Consider the following 14793-nt stretch of genomic DNA (forward strand, 5'->3'; position numbering starts at 1 on the left):
CCGGCCCTATAGGTGTCCTTTGGGGTCGCAATGATTGTACAGCAGGAGCTACATACTCAGCTGCCCACAGTCAGGCAGCATGTTTTAGATAACTGACCACTACGACTCAGTGATGTAATGCATACATTAAGTATTAAAAGATTTCATGATCTTGGGCTACATGAGTAGAAGACAGGGTCTAGGACAAAGGTCCCATGCCCTCTCACCTACTGCGACATCCTGTGTTCCACCCTTGCACACTGAGTTATTGTGGCAGCTTTCTCAAGCTCATGCAAAGGAGGGAAGCAGGGATGTTTAGTCATCAAAAAAAGGCATCAGAGGGTGAACAGAGAGAAGACATGAAGATATTCAATTGAGAAAACATGTGGCTTAGTGTGATGTCCTTTCAGAAAGATTGTTAGAGCTTTTTCTAACCCTTAAAATCTAGATAGTGACATAGCCATAACAACTTAGCAAGAGGCTTTTTTATCAAATTACCTTCCGTTAAGCCTGCTGACCAGGTGATTTGGAAAGGTGTTTTCTTCTTTCTTTGCCCCATCCAATTCTAATTATAGAAAAACCAGCCTATAGTATTCTCCTCCGATAAGGGCTTTAAAGCAATATGAACTGTCTCATACAAAATACGAGGTCTAGACATCAGTGAGAACAATATTCTGTAAACTGACTGTTCCTCATAAAAGACAGTGGCTATTATCTTGCGATGTTGGGATAATGTTACGCAGAAGGGTGGGCTTACTACACGTGTCTGCATGAGATCATAAGGAAGAGACTCAGCAGACACAACCAATGGTAGAATTTAAACTCCAAGAACTACCAATAATAAAATAGTCTGAGAGATTTAAAAATGTTTCAAAAGATAAAGGAATGAATAGAACCTATAAGGCAGGAAAAGAAGATTTGGGGGAAATAAGGAAACAAATAGAAATTTTGGAAATGAAATATATAGTTGTCAAAATTTAAAAACTCAATAGACAAGTTAAACAGACTAGAAGACTAGAGAGAGAACTAGTGGTTTGGAAGAGGGTCTGAGGACATCCCACTGAAGACCAGAGAAAAGAGAAACTATGAAAGTGAAATCTGTGAAGAACAGAATGACAAATCCAGTATAAATGTAAAAGGAGTTCCAAAGGAGAGAAAAAAGAGAATTAGGGAGAGAGATAATGGCATAGAATTTACCAGAATTGACGGAGATTGCCCAGATTGAAAGAGAACCCTGCATTCTGAGCAGGATCGGTAAAAATAAATCCACCTATCGTCATGTCACAATGAAACTGAAGGGCATCAAAGACAAAATATTAAGGATCTGTTAAGAAAAGAAACTAAAAGGAGGTAACCAAGAAGCTATATCCTGTCCTGTCTGCTGATCTGGTAGTCTCCTTCAGCTTCCAGCCGAGATAGGAGCAAGACTGAGAAACAGCCAGTTATTCTCCAAGTGAAGGGTAAGAGATCTGAGAGAGACACTGGGCCCCAAAGAATGGGGTGGATTAATCAAGACCACTTCGAAAGGCCTCATTGTTAAGGATTATTGATCACAGGGGCTGGGCTTTCACCATTAATTGTGGGGAGTGGGGTTGTAGGGAGTGGTATCAGGAATCATAAATTGTCTGCAATCCATCTTTAGCACATGTGCATTAAAGGACTGTGAAACAGCCCTCCCAGACCAAGGGTTTCCAACCCTGCTGCACCTGAGCATCACCTGGGGAGAATGTAAACGTGCTAACGCCCCGGTGGGCTCGACACGCACTTGCTCTACAAGCTTCCCCGTGATGCTAATGTGCCCCTGCAGCTGAAGGCCATTAGCTTGGAATAGAGCTTCTCAACTTCAGCACCACTGACACTCGGGCCGGATAATTCTTCATCGTGGGGGCCGTCCTTTGTACTGCAAGATGTTTAGCAACATCCATGGCCTCCACCCAGTGGGTGTCAGTGGGAAACCCACACACAGTGTGACAATGAAAAATGTCTCCAAACCAATCTCCCGTGGTTTCTCACATTTGACTATGACACTTTGGCTATGACCTTTGGCTGGACACACTCAGGTACCTGAAACAGAAGCTTCAGGAAACACTTCTTATCCTCAATATAAATGATGTACTCTGATTTTCTGGTCTTTTCCATGCTTTTCTATTTCTTTTCTTTCTTTTGTGCTCATTGTGACTTACTAAAGCTCCGATCACTCTTCAAGCCACTTCAATCTGACTTCCGCCTCATGGCTTCCTCACAACTGTTCTTGGTGAAGATCATCAATGACCTCCTCACCCAAAAATCCCTTTGTGGTCCTCAGTGTCTCTGAGCTCTCAGTGACACTATGCAGAGTTGACCACACTCTTTTTCTGCAATAGTCTCTTTCCTTGGCTGTCATGACATCATACCCCCTGGTTTTCCTCTGCCCCATTTTGGTCTATTCGCCTTCATTTCTGGACCTTCCTTCTTTGTCTGATCTCTCTATCAGGACGTTTCTTAGAGGTCTGTCTTGTCACTTTCTCTCTCCCCCTACGTGACCTTCCACGTTCCTATGGCTTTCAATACCAACCATATGCCAAAGACCCTCAAATGTATGTTCAGCTCTCTCATCTGAGCTTGACACCCACAGATCCAACTGCCTTCTTAACATCTCCCCCTTGATGCTTTACACATATCCAAAACAAGAAAGTCTTGTCCTTTCTCCAAAACTTTCATTCTTCCAGCTTTTCAAACCTCAGTAAATGGCACCACCTACCCATGCACTTGCTTACGTCAGAAACCTAGAGGTCATACTTGACACCTCTCAGGCACACAATGTAGCAGGTCTGTCACCCTGCAAAATACATTCCGAGTCTTCCTACTTCCCTCCATCCCCAACACCACCATCCTACTCCAAGTCACCATCGCCTCTCACCTGGAACACTGTCACGGCCATCTAATGGCCTGTCTTCCACCAACACACTGCAATACTCTTAAAATATAAATTTCATCATTTTTCTTCCCTGCTTAAATCCCTTCAATGACCTCTTTTTGCATCTGGACTCAAAACCAAAGATCGCAGCCTGGCCTATGAGACGTTCCATGACCTCCGGCTCCCTGTCTCCCTAGACCCACGTGCCAGTGCTTACCCACCTGCTCATCAGCCCTAGCCAAGCTGGCCTACCTTCTTCTAGTTCTATGGATTCCTGCTATGCTCATTCCTGCCTTGGGTCCTGACTCTTTTTCCTCCGCCTGCAACACCATTTCCTCAGTTTTGCAGTCCGATTCCTGCTGCTCCCTGTGGTGTCAAGCTGACTTCCACTGGCTGAAAGAGGTCTAAAGCAGGCCCCCATATGCTCTCCCCTAATGCTCTTTACTTTTCCTTTGCTGTACCATCACAGAGTGTGGCTGTTTGTTTATTTGTGTTCCCCACCTGAAAGTAAGCTCCATGACATAATGATGATGTCTTTTATGCTCACCCTGAGCCTAGGTCAATGCCTAGCACAAGTTCAGCACTTTATAAATATTAACTGACTTAATAAGTGAATGAATGAGTAGCGTTATGCTGCAGAAACAGAGAGAGGACCAAGGGTCACCTGGATGACTAATAAGTGTTGACGAGGTTACAATGGCAAATTTGCACTATTATTTTGAGAAAATTGATAGTAAAGGGGATATAAGAAGGTAACTGCTTGCAAAGGTGCAGCAGAGTCGAAGGAAAACTTTTGTTTTGAACTCTCTGGAGAGTGACATCAGTGACGTAGTCAAGTCCTGTCCCAGGCCTCCTTCTCTTCTCTTCCACGACCTGCATGAACTCAGCCCGTGAGCCGTGAGGATACATCAGTGCCTCTCTGACTGTCAGGTCCCTTTGGCTCCAACTATCCGTGATGGACTGGCTGGCTCCCTCCCCTCGGTCCTCTTCTAACCATGGTGTGCCCACTGCATACCCCTCACCCTATACTCAACTCAGCCCCACTTCATGCAGTACGGCAAGATGTCTCTCTGTAGAACTGACTCTGGCAAAATGTCAATGCGACCTTTGAGAACTGCTAAACGGAACACTTGAGGGTTGATTCCAATGGGAACTAAGAATTTCTGCTTTATTTTCACTTACAGAATTACGAGGTGATGATGCAAGTTGAGTTTTATAATGAGTTTAAATAACATCACCCAGAAAACTTTACCCCTGGCCATGGGGTCACAGCATGTTGGAATATAATTGATGAAACCGCTTCATTCACGTGTGTGAGGTTGGACAAATCACTGCATTTTTCTGAGCTTCAGCTTCCTCGTCAGTGAAATGAATGAGGGGCTGGGTGGACTTTGGACAAAAGGGTACACACGTGTTCCGGCCTCATAGTCATCCCTCCGAAGCAGGGGCTTTGAGCGCAGGACCCAGGCCTGTGTATTTTAAGAAACCTCTACAGATGATTCTGACGTACACTGCTGGTTACTGGTTTAGATTCTTTGAATTCCTAATTTGGTATTAATACCCCCAGTTTGCTTAAAATAAAACCTGTCTAAGAATAGTGCTAAAATTTCTCTCATGAAATTTTGGTGCTACATTTAAATTGTTTTTCAAGATCCTTTATTCAGATGAATAATTCATTTATAATAAAAGAAACCCAAGTACTAATAAAGCCTTATTAATCTCTATGGCTCTAATATATAACATATATTCATCATTTCAATGAAACTAAGTACTTGATTTAGGAAGAACGCTACTGAAATAAGTGAGACATCTTATTAGGAAACGTTCTGTAGCATTCATGATGAAAAAGGGCAGTGTAGGTGTTTCCTGGCAAAACTACCTCATCTCGTCACTAAATCTTTGGCCATGAGAGTCAGAGGAAAGGTCTTATATTGGGGATGAGAATAGAGAACTGAAAATTACCACGGAATTGAGAACAGAAATTACAGGCATGGCTGAAAAGCAGAAGATCATTTTAGGGAAATCACCTTCTCCTAAGAGGGCTCGGGTATGAGTCAGAAATTGCTGATGAAGGAAAAATCCTTGTGGGACAGACCAGGAACACTGATGGGCCCCCGTCTCTATGTCAGCATAGACAAGCAGGGCGTGGTCTCAGCTAACTTTGGTTGAAGGAATGCTCCACCCACCACGGAACTCGCACAGAAACCCATCCCACAGCCCTGGGCGAGGTGGGACAGGGCATCACCTCTACTGCTGCTCAGGGTCTCCGTCAGGTCCAAGTCAAGCCTCAAAATTGGAGCTGGGTTAAGTTATAGAAAAAGAAAGATGTTTATCCTGCACACCCACGTTTGTGGACTGGGCTTCTTCCCTGCCACAGAGCTGCTGGTGTCCGACCTCTGTCACCGTCATCCCTTCATCCCGGAGCCCTACACCTCTGCTCTGTGGCTCCAAAGGCGATCACTAACATACTCTGAGTCCTTCCTGCTCGAGGTGCCATCTCTCCTTGGAGTTTCTCCAGGTAGAGTGCCCCCTTCCTTCCTCCATATTAATGGGAGAATTCATTCATTCACTCACTTATTTCATTTCATTCATTCATTCTAAAAATGTCACGTGTTGGAGACCATGTTAGGCAACAAAAATATAGCAGGGAACAGACAAGTTCTTTCTCTCCTGAAGGTTACATTCTGAAGGTGAGAGACAGACAGGAAACAAATAAATATATATTGTAATGTAAATATACATTTACATTGTAATGTAAATATACATAAATATATATATATATATAATGTATATACCAGGAGTGCCAAAAATATGTATACACATTTTAAGAAAGGAAATAACTGTATTAAAACTACGCTGATGGTAACAACTTTGAGCACCTCTTGTAATTGCAGAAGTCAAACGTGATTTATATTCATCTTTTGTTGTCGGTATATACTGAGTACATTGTTTTGGTACCCTCTGTATATTGTAAATATATAATGTAGTGACAACTGCTCTGAAGAGAAATACAGTGGGATAAAGAAGTGAAGAGACAGAAGGCAGATGCTAGTTTGGAGGGAGTCAGGGAGGTCTCTCTGTTGAGCTGCCATTTGAGCAGAGAGCTCTGTGAACTTATAAAATGCTTTATACACATGATAACCACAGATAAACAGCCAACTGGCACAGTAGGGGGACTCTCTCCTTGGCAGTATACCCAGAGCCATGTCACGATCTAAGGCTAAATCAAATGACTTCTAAAAGACAGGCAAGTACCACCGAGATGCACATCTTCACTGATGAAAGAGAAACTGACTAAAAACAAACACTAGTGGCATCAGAAATGTGCTTCCATGGAAAACAGTGTTCCTTTAAACGTCCATAAAATTGCTTAACAAAAGAATACAATTAGAACAAAATCTAAATACTTAAAACTATTCAATTGGCATTTCTAAATAGTGTTTTTCCTTGCACTCTACTGATTTAAAAACGATAAGGGAAGGTTTAGAAATCGGTCCCAGTCACATTCCAAGGTTTCACGGAGAAACCAACAGCAAAGCCCACAGAAGGCCTTCTCTCACATGCATGTGGGAGGCAGGTGGCAACGTGGAGATAGTGAGGCTCTGGGATCAGGCGGAACTTGGTTTGAATGGAAGCTGAGGCGAGAAGGTAAATAACTCGCCTAAGATTTATTTACCATGTCAGGCACGGAGACAGGATTAAAACTCAGGCAGATCTTAAGGGAATTGCTGGGGGGGCGGGGGGTGGGAGGGAGCCAATCTCAAAATGGTTATGTACAATCTGATTCCATTTATATAACATTCTTGAAGTAACAAAATTACAGAGACAGAAACAGGTTAGTGGTTGCCAGAGGTTAGGGAGGGAGGTGACTGTAGCTATCGAAAAGCGTGGTGGTGGTTACACAAACCTACACATGATGAAATGGGATGGGGATGAAACCAAACACACACACACACACACACACACACACGAATGCATTAAAACTGGTGGAAACTCATAAAGCTTTGTACATTGTCCCAGTGTCAATTTCCTACTTTCGACAGTACTATATACTGTATTTCTGCAAGATTTTACCATTGGAAGAAACTGGGTGAAGGGTACGCAGGATTTCTCCCGTGTTTATTTTGACAACTGCATGTGAATACAGTTATTTCAAACATCTCAGAGGGGAAGCCTAATGTGGTAGCCATCAAAAGCTAAGGTATTCGTCTGCCATTCATGCTTATCGAAAATCTTCTACACACCCTCTCCGCATTTTGATGACTTCCTGGATTGTGACTTTTCCTTCAGCTGTCCCAGCCTCCATCCCCACTGCAGTACAGATATCTGACTTGGGTTCCACCGATGGATGAAGTCGGCGTGAGACATGTTTGGAAGGCAACTACAAGAGCCTGGGGCACCCCTGTTGCCGGTGTGATGGAGGGAGAGGCAGCCTGGTTCTGGGGTCAGGTTTTGCTTACCAGGGTGGTTCTGTGAAGGAGTTTGGACAATGTCCCTAAAAGCCTAATATATTCCTTCGAAGGACACTGTGATCTCTTAATAATCTCCTTCCAGTTCAAACTAACTACAGCGACGGATACAGGATATATATTACAGAAGCTGAAGTCTTAGTCATGAGGACAGTGTCACGTCTGAGAGTCCAGGTGAGTTCCACAATGAAAGAAACAGCAAGTGAAGCAGGAAGCCAGAAAAACAATCTTTCAAACAACCAGTTTTTGGATTAATTTATTTTTCTTTACTGTTTGTTTTCTATGTCATTACTCCTATTTCATTACTGTTTGTTTTCTATTTCATTACTCCTATTTCATTACTCCATTTCTATTTCATTTTTACTCCTAATTATTTTCTTCTTTCTATTTAAATGAGCTTAATTTTCTATTTTTCCAGTTTCTTAAGATGGATGCTTAGCTCTCTGGTTTTAAACTTTTCCTCTTGAAGTGTAAGCATTTAAAGTTATCCCTTTCCCTCTAAGCAATGCTTAAGCTTCATCTCACAAATTTTGATGTCAGGTTTCATTATCCTTCAGTTAGAAATATATTTTAATTTCTTTTGCGATAAGTGTTTAATTTCCAAACATGTGGGAGTTTCATTTTGCTGATGCCTTTCTCATATTGATTTCTATTTTAATTCTGTTGTGGTTCAAAAACAAACTGCATGATTTTCATCCTGGTGAACTCATCAAGTATTGTTTTACTGCCCAGCAGATGGTGTCTCTGGATAAACTCATATGCAGTTGAAAAGATCCTGCGTTCTGCTCTTTCTACATGGAATTCCGTAAACATCAGTTAGGTCAAGTTGGTGGACAGTTGTGTAAGTCTTCTCTGTTTTTATGATTTCTGCCTACTTTTTCTATTAAATACTGATGGAGAAGTATTAAAATCAGTACTACAACTTTGCATTAGTCCAGGTCCTTACATTTTCATCAGTTGTTAAGTTTTGAATTTGAGTGTTCACAGCCCCTTGTATCAGTTACCTATTGCTGTGTAATAGGTTACCCCACACTTAGCAGCTTAAAACAACACACATTTATTATCAGGAATCCAGATGTGACCTGGCCGGCTGCTTCTGGCTCAAGATGTCTCAGAAGTTTGTCATCAAGGCGTCAGCCTGGCCTGTAGTCGTAGTCGTGTCACGGCCCTAGTTAGCTCCCAAGCTCCCTCCCATGGCTGTTGGCAGTCCTCAGGTCCTTGCTGGCCGAGGGCTGCAGCCTTGACTGCTGGGCCTGTCCACCGGGTGCTCATAACATGGCAGCTTTCCTCCCTCACAGGGGACACAGAGAGATTTTTGTAGCCTAATCTTGAAGTCAACTCACATCACTGTCGCCGTGTTCTGTTCATTAGAAGTGTTATTAGACTCAACACACACTTAAAGGTGGGGGATATGGTTGACAGAAAGGTGTGAATAACAGAAAGTGGAGATGACTGGAGGCCCTCTGAGCTGTTTCCCAAAGGCACTGGACAAAGAAAGGAACCTCAGTTTATATATATATATATATATATATATATATATATATATATATATATATATATATATATATATGGTGGATTATTTCACGACATCCGTGGCTAAGTGGCCAGTTCTCAAGAGAGTGGGACTCAAGGCAGCTCTGGGGACTGCAGCATGACTTCGTAGATGGCCATGGGTAAGCTCTGCTGTTTACATGACTTAGAATTTATCTTCAGTGTCCATATCTCTCAGGGAAGACTTCAAGAGAATCTGATCAGGCCAGCCTGGGATAGACATCCCTAGATAGCCAACCATGGCAGGGAAGTAGATCATGAAGAATAAGCCTCTTAGCCAGAGGTCTACCCATGTGGGCACGGGGCAGTGCTCACGGAGGAGGATGGGTCACATGCCACGTGTCACATGGTGATGCTCACAAGCCACACCTCCGATGTGAAAAGGTTGGCAGTGACAAGAACTGAGAGTGGGCCGGCTCTGGGGACGACGTCGTGATGAAGACCAGGGGCCTTAGGATCCAGGGAGGAGCACCTGTAGTGACCCTTGTGTCACACCCCAGGTCTACGTGTGGCCCAGGCTCATGCCCCACACATTTCTGCCAACCTCAGAAGTCTCTGTGTACTTTGTGAATGAGCAACAGCACTTCAGTCTCCTGCCATGGCCACAGAGGAACCCCAGAAAACTTTAGCTCAGAGTCAGACTCTATTCTTACCGGTTGGACTGTACAAGCAACTGTGACCTTGGGAAACTCTGAGGCCTTGGCCTCTTGAGAGAGCAGGAGTGGGTTGTTCTAAGGTCCTGTCAGATGCTGCAAGGCACGGGCATTGTCTGCTGCCACCTTGGACAAAGTTTGGTTGTTTCAGGTGTTTGGCAAGAACAAAAATTCTCTGGCTGAAGTGTTTCCCAGGTCTCAGTGATTTGATCTCTGCGGCCAGGCCCCCTGGCACCGGCATGGTCTGGACCCTTGTTCACCAGATCGAGAGAAGATCCATCTGGGGGCGGAAGCAGCTGAAGGCCCTCGTTGCTTTTTGTTGCTGTTAACTTTTTATGGAAAATTCCAAGCATACCTAAAAGTAGAGAGACATACCTAAAAGGAGTGAACCCCCACACATCGAGCACCCAGCTTAAACAGCAACCAATTCATGGCTAATCTTTCATCTGTAACCCTACCCAGAACCCCCACTGACCCTGTAGATTATTTTGAAGCAAATTCCATCAGATCATTTCATTTATAAATATTTCAGTGTGTATTTTTAAAAGATAAGATTTCTTTTGAAAAATCCATAATAATCATGATCACACCTAAGATAATTAACAATTCCTTGTCAAAAATCCAGCCTAGTTCCACCCCCTCAGTATTCCCCTTGAGAACTTACACAGATTAGCTTTTTTAATGTACAAACTCTTAGTAGAATTTGGATTCCCCCCCACTGCTTTTAAAAGAATTCGTATTTCAGTTGTGACTATATTCACCATAAAAATATATTAAATGAACAAGCAAAAGAGTAAAAATGGTAAAAACTTGAAGTTGTTCTCTGCAACTTGATAATTCATGGTAAACTGAAAGCAGTTTCCATCCTCTTTTCTCAGACTGCTGTTTCTTATTTTCCAAGAAGAAAAGAAAAGAAGTTAAGTAATCCCACCTCTCTCCTTCCAGACACAGGAAGGGTTCCACCTCCCCAGTCCCTTGAAGTTAGGTGCGTTCGCATCAGATAATTCAATTGCCATTATGAGACGCCCCCCCACCCCAGCCCACCACCCCCACACCAGAAGTGTTTTTTCACTTTCCTACAGTGACTCAGGTTACCCCATGAGCCAGTCCTGGATGGACATGTACAGGACGAGAAAAACAAATCTGTTGATTTAACTGATGAAGGTTTTGAAGTTGTTTGTTATTACAGCCTAACCTGGCCTCTTCCCTGACTCACGTAAAGTGCTTAGGATTGAGTAGGTGACTTCCAGGAGGTTCAAGCTATGGCTGATAACGATTTAGTGAGACTCTTAAGGGATCATTTGAGTCCCTTCCAATGATATTACTGAATTGATATATGCTGTCATTTAGGTAGAGCAGTGGTGTTTTAATTCTTTAGCCTTGACATCATTAGAATACATTATTACAATACAACGATTAATACAATACTTTTAAGAGCACTCTGCTAGACATGTAAGATATTAAATTAAATGGACTTAAAGATGAAGCAAAAGCTGAAACCCTGGCCTAAGGAGTCATGTCTCGGCCCTGCCATTATCTTGAACAGGTCCCTTCATTGATGGACCTCAGTTTCCTTTTCTGTTATGATAATCATGATTATAGCAGTGACATTATTGAGCATCTGTCATGTGCTAGACAGTTCTATGAAACTTAGCTTACTAGGTCCTTACAGCTAGCCTTCAGTAGTCATTTTTACTTTTTTTTACAACGAGTAACTGTGGAAACTGAGATTTAGAGAGGCTGAGTAATTTGCCAAACAAGAGCTGGAAGTGGAGGGTACGCTTCCAAAGCCAGCCTCAGCTAAATATTTAAGGTCTGTTTCTTATTCTAAAATCCTATGGCTCAAATATATGGTGATGGAAGGAGGACTGACTCTGGGTGGTGAACACACAATGGGATTTATAGATGATGTAATACAGAATGTACACCTGAAATCTATGTAACTTTACTAACAATTATCACCCCAATAAATTTTAATTTAAAAAAATCCTGTGGATTTTGGTATGAGGTTATTCGCAACAAGTAAAACCACGTTGTCAAACAATAATAATGTTTTCTTCAACAAAAAGAAGAGTTATTTTATTTGCCATCAGATTTTCCATTGTGTGGCAGAACACATATTTTATGAAGATCAAGGGCTCTGCTATTTATCTTCCCTGGCCTGAGTACTATCAAAGGGGTTCAAAGCAGTAAAGCTTCCTGATAGAACACAGATGCTAACCATAATGCAGACTAACCCGAAAACATGAATATTCCCCTTGAGAACTTACACAGATTATTTCTTTGATGAGATTTTTCTTTTAAGAATAATTCGAAGACTTGTTAATTTGTGGTCATGAAGACAGTTTACCAGCCATGCTTTGTGGTTTTAAAATACTAGACTTTAAATACCAAATTTAGCTTGTAGTTAAAATACCAGAAATTAAAATGATGACGTTTAGAAAAAGTAGAATTCAGTTTATGGAAAACATTGCCCGGTCACCTGTGTGTGATAGCTGCAACACCTCTCACGCTCCCTATCAAATGGCCAATTCTTTTTTTTTTTTAATTGTTTTCTTCAGTTACAGTTGACATTCACTATTGTTTATATTAATTTCAAGTGTACAGCATAGTGGTTACACATTTATATAATTTAAGAAGTGAGTCCCCTAATTAGTCTAGTACCCATGTGGCATTATACAAGGTGTGATTTACAAAAAATACAGTGAATGTTTAAATTTTAAAAAATTATTACAGTAAAAGACACATTGCCATTAACCCTCTTCAAAATATCCTCCTTCACTTTGAACACACTTCCCCCATCGCTCTTGCCACTTCCTGAAGCGGTTCTGGAAGTCCTCTTTCGTGCGTGTTGCATGGTTGTGGCTGCCTCAGTGTCCTGAATCGATTCAAAACGTTTTCCTTTCATGGTCATTTTGACTTTGGGGAAGAGCCAGAAGTGGCACGGTGCCAGATCTGGTGAATAAGGAGGATGAGGACACACCGTAATGTTTTTATTTGACAGAAATTGCCGTACCAGAGTGATGTGTGACACGGAGCCTTGTCGTGATGGAGGATGGAACCATTCCATGTTAATACTTGTTTGTGATCCACGATTTACAGCACACTTTAAAACACATCTCTCAACCATAGCTCACACTCAACTGACTGCAGCGAACAAGTTGAAACTTGTCACACACTGTTAGTTACTACGGTTGGACACGCCACTTCCCGTATTGAAGAATCCTCGGCAGCAGCATTCACGGAATTTTTTATTACACCTCGTACATAGTTATTACAATATTGACCATATTCTCTATGCTATACTTTACATCCTGTGACTATTTCGTAACTACCAACTTGTACTTTGTAATCCCTTCACCTTTTCCATCCATCTCCCCAAACCCCCTCCCCTCTGGCAGCCATCAGTTTGTTTTCTGTATCTATGAACCTATTTCTGTTTTGTTTACTTGTTTATTTTATTCTTTAGAGTCCACATATAAGTGATATCATATTGTATTTATCTTTCTCTATCTGCTTATTTCACTTGGCGTAATACCTTCTAGGTCTATCGTTTTATCACAAATGATAAGATTTCATTCTCTTCTTTTATGGCCAAGCAGTATTCCATCATATATATGTACCACCTCTTCTTTATCCAATTGTCTATTTTTTTTTCACTGTTCAAGGTTTATTTGGTGTTTTTGTTGGTATGACACTTGGATAGTTGGCTGCATTATTAATATGTAGACTTCGCATTTTACATTAGTCTCCAGTATACGCTGACACATATAGTACATAAAATAAGATCCTTTAGAACATGCAATTTTGGATTTATACATTGGCTCTCCAGCTGTGGGACTGGAGAAACAAAGTTGGACTAGGCACACAGGGTAAAGGAACCCGAGTTATGTCACGCACAGTAAACACACATCTAGTTTGAAGGGCAACTGCAGCATCATGTGCAACACTGGCAGTGGTGGCGCCTCTGAGGGGGTGGAACTATTCTGCACTAACCAGTTTAGGATGAGGTAAGTACCATCCAGCATCAGGATATAGCTGCAGGGTTTTATGAACCATTCCTATTGCTAACTTTAGGAAATTGATGTTTTTCCTAGGCTGTCTTAATAATATTACTGCTTTAGTACAAATCATATTAAAAGGACAATATGTGCAACCTCCAACTAAAATCCTGTTCTACCCTAGACAGTGAAGTGGCACGACATTAGAAGACTTTAAAACTGCAGCTCTTTTTGGATCCCCCAAAGTGTATCTGCACTCTTCTTCAAACGGGCCTCTTCCTCAGGTGTCAGAGTCACCTTCACAACATCTGAGATTCCATTCTGTCCCAAGATGCAAGGAACACTAAGGAAGACGTCATCTTTTATTCCATAGAGACCCTTAATCATGGTGGAAATTGGATGCACCCACCTAAGATTCTTCATCATACTTTCTGCCAAATCTGCCACGGATAGTCCAATGGCCCAGAACGTGTAGCCTTTCAGTTTGATCACCTCATAAGCACTGTCAACCACCTGTTTGTGAACTTCTTTCCACTGTTCCTTATCTGCATCAGTGCCTAAATTAGGGTGCAGAGACTTCAGGGAGACACCAGCAACAGTCACTCCACTCCATACAGGCACACTCGAGTCTCCATGCTCCCCAAGGACCCACCCATGACAGCTTGATGGGTGAACTCCCAGCCTTTCCCCCATGAGATAACGGAACCGGGCTGAATCCAGATTGCAACCACTTCCAATAACACGGTTTTTGGGAAAGCCGCTAATGTTCCAAGCCACATAGGTCAAGATATCCACTGGATTGGAAACAATAAGCAATTTGCAGTTGGGCTGTATTTGACAACATTAGGAATGATGAATTTAAAGATGTTCCCGTTACGCTGGACCAAATTAAGACGGCTTTCTCCCTCTTGTTGACGTGCCCCAGCTGTGATAATCACCAGCTTGGAGTTTGCAGTCACATTGTAATCTTTGCCAGAGACAATCTTTGGTGTTCTAAGGAAAAGGCTGCCATGTTGGCGATCCATCATCTCTCCCTTCAATTTGTCTTCCATGACATCAACAAGAGCAAGCTCATCTGCCAAGTCCTTCATTAAGATACTGATGGCACAGGCCATGTCAACAGCACCAACCCCAACGACTGTAATCTTATTCTGGGGGCTTTGTTCTTCCTTAAGAAGATTCACAATCAGCTGATCCTTGAGAGTTGCCATATTGAATTTAGAACCAAAAGGAATCTAGTCCAG

General features: G+C 42.2%; 1 pseudogene across 1 annotated transcript; it reads right to left on the minus strand.

Moving 5' to 3' along the window:
- Positions 1–13650: 13650 nt before the first annotated feature.
- On the minus strand, positions 13651–14793 carry LOC308506069 (L-lactate dehydrogenase A chain-like; annotated as a pseudogene). Its single transcript has one exon. The product of its transcript is annotated as an L-lactate dehydrogenase A chain-like (transcript).

Source organism: Rhinolophus hipposideros, assembly GCF_964194185.1.
Source record: "Rhinolophus hipposideros genome assembly, chromosome: 12".
Taxonomy (NCBI): Eukaryota; Metazoa; Chordata; class Mammalia; order Chiroptera; family Rhinolophidae; genus Rhinolophus; species Rhinolophus hipposideros.